The sequence below is a fragment of the Rhinoderma darwinii genome, chromosome 1 (assembly GCF_050947455.1).
Source record: "Rhinoderma darwinii isolate aRhiDar2 chromosome 1, aRhiDar2.hap1, whole genome shotgun sequence".
NCBI classification, from domain to species: Eukaryota; Metazoa; Chordata; class Amphibia; order Anura; family Rhinodermatidae; genus Rhinoderma; species Rhinoderma darwinii.
In genome coordinates, this window is record NC_134687.1 from 245522197 (window position 1) to 245532784 (window position 10588).

The following is a 10588-nucleotide window of genomic DNA, read 5'->3' on the forward strand; positions in this document are numbered from 1 at the left end:
GTAGGATGAAATTGGCTCCAATCAAGCGCTGTCCACAGGGTATGGCATGGCGTTGCAAAATGGAGTGATAGCCTTCATTATTCAAAATCCCTTTTACCTTGTACAAATCTCCCACTTTACCAGCACCAAAGCAACCCCAGACCATCACATTACCTCCACCATGTTTGACAGATGGCGTCAGGCACTCTTCCAGCACCTTTTCAGTTGTTCTGCGTCTCACAAATGTTCTTCTGTGTGATCCAAACACCTCAAACTTCGGTTCGTCTGTCCATAACACTTTTTTCCAATCTTCCTCTGTCCAATGTCTGTGTGCTTTTGCCCATTTTAATGTTTTCCTTTTATTAGCCAGTCTCAGATATGGCTTTTTCTTTGCCACTCTGCCCTGAAGGCCAGCATCCCGGAGTCGCCTCTTCACTGTAGACGTTGACACTGGCGTTTTGCGGGTACTATTTAATGAAGCTGCCAGTTGAGGACCTGTGAGGCGTCTATTTCTCAAACTAGAGACTCTAATGTACTTGTCTTGTTGCTCAGTTGTGCAGCGGGGCCTCCCACTTCTCTTTCTACTCTGGTTAGAGCCTGTTTGTGTGAACATACCCTCACAGTGATACCAAATTGATATATCTTTTTTTAAATATTCTACTGCTTTTACAAAGTAAAACCTATTTGGTAAAAAAAAAAATTGTCTTGTTTCACCACATTCCGAGAGGCAAAACTTTTTATTTTTTGGTCGATTGGGTAGTGTGAGGGCTTATTTTTTGCAGGACGAGCTGCAGTTTTTATTGGTACCATTTTTTGGTACATACAACTTTTTGAGCACTTTTTATAAAAAATTTTTTTACAGATATGGTGACCAAAAAACAGCAATTTTGGAGTTTTAAATTATTTTTTACGCCGTTCGCCGTGCGAGCTAAATAATGGTATATTGTAATAGTTTGGACTTTTACGGACGCAGCGATACCAACTTTCTGTATTTTTTTTACATTACTTTAGAGAAAAAACGTGAATAGGGTTTTTTTTGGGACTTTAAATATTTTATTTTTTTCACTAATAATAACTTTATTTACTTTTTTTTTTACACATTTTATTAGTCCTTCTAGGGGACTTGAACCAGTGATCGCTGTTCCTGTCCGTTAGTCCCAGGTGTCAGCTGTAATACACAGCTGACACCCGTAGCGTATGGCACGGGCTCAGCACGTGAGCTTGCTCCATACGTCACCTCCTGCACCACGACATGCTATTAAGTCGTCATGCTCGAAGGGGTTAATGCGCAGCGGAGTGAAAATTAAAATTTTACACTTATATGCCATTTTAGTGCACATTATCTTGTGCCCAGTTTGTGCCACTGAAGACAAATACCTCATAAAATATTAATCGGGTTCTCCCAGGTATGGCGATGCCATATCTGTGAACGTAAATTGCTCTTTGGGCACGCTGTAGGGCTCGGTATGGAGCTCCATTTGGCTTTTGGAGCGCAGATTTTGCTTGGTAGTACTTCTGTTTGGGGTTTTACTGATATTTCAGTTTATAATGTGGGGAATATGTAAGCTGTGCGTAGTATATCGGGGTATAATAATGGGGTAAATAAATAATAATTCATAGATGTGTGGCCAGCGTCGCATTGATAAGTGGTGCCCAACCTTATCCGCTTTTTGAACACTGCACATTTTGCGTCGCCATATTCTGAGAGCCATAACTTTTTTTATTTTTTCTCTAAGTGAGCTGTGTAAGGGCTAATTTATTGCAGAACAATCTGTCGTTTTCATTGGTACCATTTTGGGGTACATGCGATTTTTTGATCACTTTTTATTCCATTTTTTGGCAAGCAAAGCGACCAAAATCCATAATTTCCGACAATGTTTTTTTTTTTAGTTTTTTTTTTTACGGCATTCACTGTGGGCTATAAACGACAATTTTACTTTATTCTGCGGGTTGATACGATTACGGCGATACCATATGTATATTTTTTTTTAATGTTTTGCAGCATTTGTGCAATAAAATCACTTTTTTTTTTTAATTATTTCTTTTTTGTGTCACCATATTTTGAGAGCCATAACTTATTTATTTTTCAGTCAAAAAAGCTGTGTAAGGACTTGTTTTTTGTGGGACGGGTTGTAGTTTTTATTGGTACTATTTTGAGATACATGCGACTTTTTTTATCACCTATTATTATATATTTTGGGATGGGTAGTGACTAAAAAAAGTGATTCTGGCATTGGTTTTCTTACTTTTTTTTTGTCCCACTAGGGGACTTGTAGAATTGCAGCTCTTATCGCTGCTAGAATACATTACACTACCTACGTAGTGTAAAGTATTGTAACTGTCATTGTGACGTGACAGTCACTCTAACAGGAAGCCTACGAGGACCAGCCTGGCAGCCTCGTACATGGCAGCCCGGAGGCCATTGTCTGGTCTCCGGTTGTCATGGCAACCATCGGCAGCCCCCGCGATTTTATGTGGGGGCTGCCGATCTGCTCTAAACTCCTTAACCGACCGCCGTATCTAAGGAGTTAATTGGCAATATCAATGGCGATAGGCCGCTGATCGGCAACAGGGAATGCAGGGCAGACAGCCTGCACAGTTAACTGCCGCTGCGGTGTAGCACCGCACGGCGGTTAACTGTCAAAGTCCATACGCAACTGCACATCAAGGTGCACGAAGTTACTGCACACTTGCTGTGCATTAACGGCAAGGTGCGCAAAGGGGTTAAGGGTTTACGCAACAAAAACATATACCGCACAGTATACATTATTTTTAGCATGGGAGCCTATGTGCGACAGATGCCACTGTATGACAACCGTCACAGGTACGTTAAACGTATACATCAGAAAGCTTTCCCCGGGCTATAGACCTCGGCCTGGGTATGCCCCAGGCACAGCACTTTATGTAGGGCTCGGGCAACGTAATCTACTGGATGCATTTACAGTGGGATATCTTTCAGCTTTCCATCGATTATATGTCAAGTCTTCCAATAGATGGAAGAAAAAAAAAGTGATGAGAACTAGCCCTTTTTAGGCAATTTTTAAATGTTTCATCTGTAATCTAGTTTTAGTTGTAAGCCTGTGACCATTAAATGCGAAGCACTTTGTAAAAACACACGGGTAGTTAAACGCTTTCTCAAATGCATTTTTTTGTGGTAGCGGCTTTTAAAAAAGAAGAAAAAAGGGGGCGGAGTTTGGCTGCTGAAGGAGATGGCCGCTTGATCCCGGGGCTCCTGCCACATCATACGATTAAAGTGGCACAAAGCGTAGCTAAGTACTTTTAAGTACTTCAAATCAGCGTATTGACTGCAGCATACCTCGGGGCTCCTGTCGGGTACGTGAGGTGAGCGGACCGGGAGGTGCAGCGGGTGGAATCAGCCTCTTGGAGCGGCGGCCGGACTGAGGAAGCGCTGGGCCGGAGCTGCCACGTGGTGAGGAGGACGGCAGTGTGAGGGCAGCGCGGAACACAGCCGACACATAGAGCTGGACACTAGATATCTCAGGTAAAGGGGCTGGTGTGCCTGAAGAAGTAGGAGGACTGGAGTGAGAAAGTGAGAAAGTGCTGGATTTGGACTGACCACGGAGAGAAGTGTGAGGTACTTATCGTTAGCCAGCGGTGGCTGGATCAGTGAGCAGCTGAATATTTTTCTTTATAGAGGACTCAACTCACCCTTGGCCTCATAGAATTGTATATATTGACTGCTCTGGTGAAGATCACGCATGCAGGCCTGAGTAGGCCTGAGAAGCCACGGCCTAAAGTTGTGCAGCGATCCAGAAGGGGGACTCCCTATTCTTCACAGTTGTAATTGGCAATTAATTAGCTGCTGGGCTGGTGTTTGGAAGCTATCTATTCTAGTGTATAATCACTGCTAAGTGGCCCGTATTATTTTGCATACTTTTCTGCTGGGGTCTGGTACCTGTAGCTTCTATCACCATGACAAAAAGGAAAGGCAAGGCAGCTCCTAGAAAACTCACAGAATATTTTGGAAACCCTACTTTGGGCCCTGCAGAAGAGTTGGACTCTCCGGCTCCACCATTGCAACCGCAGGTGTGCACCCAGTCACCTCTGGGCTCGCCCTCGAGAGCGGTGGTTCTTACGGAGGACGGAGTCTCTGCTTGGGAGTCGGAGCAGTCTGGAAACGGGGGTCTGAGGGGGGCCTCATCTTCTCCTGGAGCCTTGCTTGCGCAGGCGGGCCCGGATCAGAGGGAATGCTTACAGGCGGATATGATGCCTGTCTCTCCAGCTCTGCTGACTGCTCAGTGCGACCTTCAGCAATTCCCTTCCTCCACTGACCCGATTACAGTGGACACATTGAAAAATATGCTTGTTATGCTCCAGAATGGAATTAATCAAAGCGTCTCCTCATTAGTCCGGAAACTTCAATCCAATGTTACTGCATTGGGGGATCGCACGGATCATCTGGAGCGCAAAATGGAAGATGTCTCTACAGCGCATAATGAACTAGTGGATGCGCACACGGCACTAGAAGAAGAGGTGAAATGGCTTAAAACTAGGGCTACAGATGCTGAGGATAGGTCCAGACGGAATAATATTAAAATCAGAGGCATTCCAGAGGATGTGGCTCCATCAGATATTCAAGCATTTCTCAAACGTCTTTTTCTCGCTGTCGTACCCTCTCTTTCGGAACTGGATCTTACTATAGATCGGGCTCACAGGGTGCCCAAATCCAAAGCTGCTCCTGAAAAGGCGCCGAGAGATACGCTGGCCAGGATTCACTTCTACCATGTAAAGGAAAGCATAATGTTTCAATCCAGGAAGCTTAAGGCGCTGCCGGCGCCATATTCTTCTGTCTCCCTGTTTCCGGATCTCTCCGCAGCTACCCTGCAGGCACGCAGAGAATTTTTCCCGGTGACAAAGCTCTTAAGGGATCACAACATCAGGTATAAATGGGGCTTCCCAGTTAAGCTCCTGATTAACCGCAATGGTACATCGATTACAGTGTCTTCAGTGGAAGAAGGATTACGATGGCTGCAGAAGTGGAATATCGGTTCAGCTGGTTCTGTGGGACTGGCGGATAAACACAGATCTCCATCGCAAGTTACCAAAGAGTGGGACACTGTGAGATCTAAAAACACCTGAATTGTTTTTGTTTTCTCTTGCAAGCTTTTTTTGTTTTGTCATTTATAGGACCCGAGCATCCAAGTAAATATGACAGGCTAAAGTAGTTATACACTGATTTGGTATTTTATACTTACTAAGTATCGTATGATGTGTTCTCTCCCCCAGGAATTTCGGTGCTCAATGAGCATTATGTCTTTGGGTTTAGTTGTTTTTATTCTTTATATTCGTTTTTCTTTGTTCAAATGTTTATATTCCAGGAACACCAAATACTTCATAACAGAACGGGGATCCAGGATTGTGGATCGAATGAAATTGGGGAATAGGGTACAGTACGATATAGTTGGTAGAATACTCCGCAGGGTATCACAGCACATGTTCTATTGCCAGAAACATGGTACTGCATATTTCCTCCATTAATGCTAGAGGACTTAATAGTCCATTTAAGCGCAGTCTTTTATGGCGAGAGGCTAGGGCCCTTAAGTGTGAGGTACTTTTCGTGCAAGAAACGCACTTTCACTCGGACAAAACTCCCAAATTCTCGAATAAATTTTTCCCACATGTGTTCACCTCCTCCTGCCCAGCGAAACGTAAGGGGGTTATGATAGCCATTAAGTCCTCAGTTGCTTTTAATATGAAGTCCATTATCCAAGACCCACTGGGGCGATATGTGGGACTTGTCTGTGAAATTAATAATGTGTTATATACCTTTGTTAATGTGTACTTCCCTAACAGGCGTCAACAACACTATTATCGTTCGCTGTTAACCAAAATCAGATCCTTTTCCCAGGGTCTTTTGGTCTTGGGAGGGGATTTTAACTCCATAGGGGATCCTAATATGGATACTACTAATAAAAATAGACTTACGGTGCCGTTGTCTCAGGTTATGGCGGAGGAAGGCTTATATGATGTGTGGCGGTGTCAGCACGGGATAGAAAGGGATTATACATATTTTTCGCAATCTCATCTATCATACTCTAGAATTGATTTATTTCTGGTAGATGGTAGAGCTCTTGTTCAAGCCCAATCCTCTAGTATAGGAGACATTACGTGGTCCGACCACGCCCCAGTGTCAATATCGCTGGCGGAAAAATTTTCATCACCCTCCCCTTCCCAATGGAAACTGAATGATTTTATTCTGCATCACCCTGAGTATACAGAGTATTTGAAATCAGAATTGTCTCACTATTTTTCCGTCAATATGAACTCGGTTTCCTGTCCTCACACTGTATGGAATGCTCATAAGGCCTTTATGAGAGGATTAATTATTAAGGCCTGTTCTAGGGTTAAACGGAAGAGGGAGGCGGAGGTTGTCGCAACTTCACTTAAAATTGCGGATCTAGAAAATAGAAATAAATCTAATCCTTCCCCTGGTGTGGCTTCTGAATTACGAGCTTTACGATTGTCATTACAGGTGTTATTAGCGTCACAATATGATATCTTTCTTAAAAGGATGCAGGTACAAACATATGTCCATAATAATAGAGCGGGGGCGTTATTAGCGAAGAAATTGAAGCAGACAGCATTGCGTACACGTATAGCCTTTTTGATGGATGATAAGGGTAATAAAATCATTGACCCTAGAGGAATCGCTGAGCGATTTAGGAAATATTATAGCTCTCTCTACAACCTAAAAGATAATCCTGCGACATTTCAACCATCGACTTCTGAAATTGATGAGTTTCTGGACTCGGTGTCTCTCCCGAAAATTTCGGAGAATCAGTTGAAGGCCTTGTCTGAACCTTTTACTCTGGAAGAGATAACCCAAGCTATTTCTGCTCTAAAACCCTTTAAAGCACCGGGTCCGGACGGATTCACTAATAATTACTATAAGTGTTACACCTCTATTCTAGCCCCACATTTATTAGCAGTGTTTAATAAAGCGGTTTCCGAGGGCGCATTTCCTGCTGAAATGCTTTCTGCCACTATAGTTACTCTCCCTAAACCGGGGAAAGAACCCACTGACCCAGCAAATTTTCGCCCAATATCACTACTAAATTCGGATATAAAAATTTATGCGAAAATCCTGTCCAATAGATTATACAATATAATTCCAAACTTGGTTAAATCTGATCAGGTGGGATTTGTGTCCGGGCGGCAGGCTCCGGATGGGACGAGGAGGTTTATTGATCTTGTGCAGTGGGTGGAGGCCTCCCGAACGCCTTCTCTGTTATTAACCTTGGATGCGGAGAAGGCGTTCGATAGGGTAAATTGGAGCTATCTGTCTCACATTTTGTCGCGTTTTGGACTGACGGGTAATATTGGTTCCGCAATATCGGCATTGTACTCTAGTCCTTCGGCTAGGGTTTTAACCTCTGGCTTTCTTTCTGACCCCCTCACAATCAGTAACGGTACACGGCAGGGGTGTCCTCTGTCCCCCCTCATTTTTGCTTTGGTGATGGAGCCGTTGGCAGAAGTAATTAGGACCAATTCTAACATAAAGGGTATTAAAGTAGGATCTGCGGAACATAAGATAGGCCTCTATGCAGATGATGTTCTCATAGCTATGACTGACCCTTGTAAGTCATTGCCCGCGTTACAACATTCTCTAGCGGAGTTTGGAAAAGTTTCTTACTATTCGGTTAATGCTTCGAAGTCACAGATACTGAACCTGGGGGTTGACTCTCAAACTAAAAATAGGCTGACATCACAATATCCATATAAATGGCAGGAGGGCAGTATTAGGTACTTGGAGGTGTATATCACTAGCCCCAGTTCCGCACTTTTCTCAAAAAATTATATGCCTTTGTTGTCTAAAATATCTAAAATGTTAGAGGGGTTTTCAAAGCCAATGATATCATGGGCGGGGAGGGTGGCGGTGGTGAAAATGATGGTGTTACCAATTGTGTTGTATCTTTTTCGTACTGTAGTTATTTCTGTGCCTAGTAACTATCTCGCGAATTTACAGAGAATTATCACTAACTTTATTTGGTCAGGCCGGAAACCTAGAATCCGTGTTTCCACTATGACTAGGCACTGTTCTAGTGGAGGTATGGGAGTCCCGGATGTTAAAAAATACTACCATGCAACAGTTCTGTCCCATCTTAAACACTGGTGGAAGGGGAATACAGATCTTAGATGGGTGGAGCTAGAGCGGGTTGCTGCAGCTCAACAATTGAGTTCCTTGCTGTATGTGGGTAAACCCTCCAGGTGGATGCCGTTGGTTCGCCTTTCCTCGATCACTACATCCTTATCTTCATGGCAATTTTTAGTGGCTTCCACACCTATATCAGAATGCGTGGCTTTGAAATTATTACCGCTGGGATATATCACCTCGTTAGTGCCGGACCTTCATGTCGAAAACTGGATGCTAGCTGGGGTGAACACTATAGGTTCCATGTATGATTCCGCCATTCTATTGTCGTTCCAACAAATGGTCCTCAAGTATGGAATCCCCCAGAGGGACTTTTATAAATATTTACAACTCCGTCATGCTTTACACTCTCTAACATTAGACGCGCCCTGTTTTCCAGCTACTGCATATAGATTCTTTACAAATGAGAACCAGAAACTTAGGGGCATATCGTTCTTTTATTCTGGGTTCAGTAGCACAGTGTCCGCATCAAAACCCGGCTATTTCCTGAAATGGGAAGCGGACTTAGAACAAGAGGTCCCGCTCAAAGATTGGTATACGGCTATTCATTGGGTTAGAAAGATTTCCAGGGGAGCTAGTCATTGGGAAACTGCACATAAAATTCTCTTACGCTGGTATAGAACCCCCTCCCAGATAGCCAAATTTAACACTCAGTACTCCCCTCTGTGTTGGCGGAAATGCGGTTTTTCGGGGAACTATATGCATGTGTGGTGGCAATGTCCCTTAGTGTTTATATTCTGGAAGGTGGTGTTTGCCCTTATTAGCTCGATACTGGCTACTCCGATATCTCCCTCCCCTGCCTTAGCATTATGTTTTATAGGATTGTCGGATATCCCTGCACAATTCAGACATGTAGTAGGTCATATTATCCTAGCTGCTAGGTTGATAATTGCTAGGTCATGGAAGTCCTCGGCTCCCTTAACGATGGCAGAATTGGTAAACATGGTTAAATTTGATTATGTCATGGAGAGGATGGTGGCGGTACGACTCAACCAGGTTGAAAAGTTCACTGATAAATGGTCTATATGGTGTGAATATTTGAACTCCGGGACTCTCCCTCACTAGGATGTTTATGGAAGCTCAACCCTAAACCTTGAAGATGTTTGAAAATAATCGATCTGTGATCTCTGATACCAATGACTTAGAAAATATATGATTGTCTCCTGGAATACTGTTTGTTTGGTTCATAAGTTGTAACTTTTCTAAAGTGGTATGTTATTAGGTGAATATGTCAACAATGTAATGCATAATATCCTGTGACATTTTTGTACAGCTATGTTGGCCTCATTGTTGGCATTGTATTTCATGTTTTACAAAATTTTGAATAAAGAGTGAAATTCAAAAAATAAAAAAGAAGAAAGAAGAAAAAAAAAAAAAGGCACAATGTGAGCGTAAGCCTTAGGGTATGTTCACACGCACTGTTTTCAGACGTAATTCGGGCGTTTTACGCCTCGAATTACGCCTGTAAAAATGGCTCCATTACGCCTACAAACATCTGCCCATTGATTTCAATGGGTTTTATGGTGTTCTGTTCCCACGAGGTCTTATTTTACGCGTCGCTGTCAAAAGACGGCGTGTAAAAAGACGCCCGCGAAAATGAAGTGCATGTCACTTCTTGGGACGTTTTTGGAGCAGTTTTTCATTGACTTCATTGAGAAACAGCTCCAATAACGTCCGTAAAATACGCCGCGAAAAACACGAGTTACTACAAAAACGTCTGAAAATCAGGAGCTGTTTTCGCCTGAAAACAGCTCCGTATTTTCAGACGTATTTTGCTAAGCCGTGTGAACATACCCTTACTGTTGTCTTAACATGGCCCGATTGTAATGATGTGAGCATACCTTGCATTCAGGCGCTCTAGTGGCATGCGTGATTTCTTTATCAGTTGAGATCAACTAAAGGCATGTACTTCCAGTCTACCTGGAAGTAGCACTTGTTTTGTTAAAAATCGCAAGGCCACTTTTAAATGATTGTATTTTGCTAGAGTATTTGTAAGCCAATAACAGAAATGCAGCATAAAAAAAAAATAAAAAAATAAAAAAATAAAAAAAAGGCTAATTGAAAGATTTGTACCTACTCCATGTTTTGGACCTCACTCCAGTACGAATACTAATGCAAAATACACACATATGAATAAGGCCTACAAGTATTAACAAGGAGGAAGTGTGTGGGGGGGGGCGACTTTTTGTAACCAATTCGGATTTTCATTGAAAAATACACACAGAAACTGAACAACACCCTTTTCTTTATACCATTACTCCACCGTACGGAAAGTGACATTTTGATGCAACATCAGATGTCCATATAAAAGCATGTTGAACATAAAATTATTTTTTTAATTCCTTAAGGACACGGCCTATTTTTCCTTCAGAATGCTGTGATTTTTGGTTTATCCATCGTCACATTCAAAGAGCCATATGTTTTAGGGTATGTTCA